Raw genomic sequence first — 242 nt, 5'->3', positions numbered from 1 at the left:
TCAACTCAAAACTCATATGAACTCAGGTATCAACATCATAATAGAGAAGCTATAGAGATGTTTTTGCTTTACAATTTTTCTGACAGCCCGGAACATGTCATGGAAGCGACTGGGAAAATTAATTTGCGCTGTACCATTATACAAAGAAAGGGGGGGTGGGTGTATTACTACAGTAAATAAACATTATTTGGCTACACCTTCTTACAGTTGCAATGTAATTTATTCCTCACAAATCGAGATTA

The sequence above is a fragment of the Morone saxatilis genome, unplaced genomic scaffold, assembly GCF_004916995.1.
Source record: "Morone saxatilis isolate NCDOM2014 unplaced genomic scaffold, NCSU_SB_2.0 Contig5, whole genome shotgun sequence".
NCBI lineage: Eukaryota > Metazoa > Chordata > Actinopteri > Moronidae > Morone > Morone saxatilis.
Note: the sequence above shows the minus strand (reverse complement) of the source record.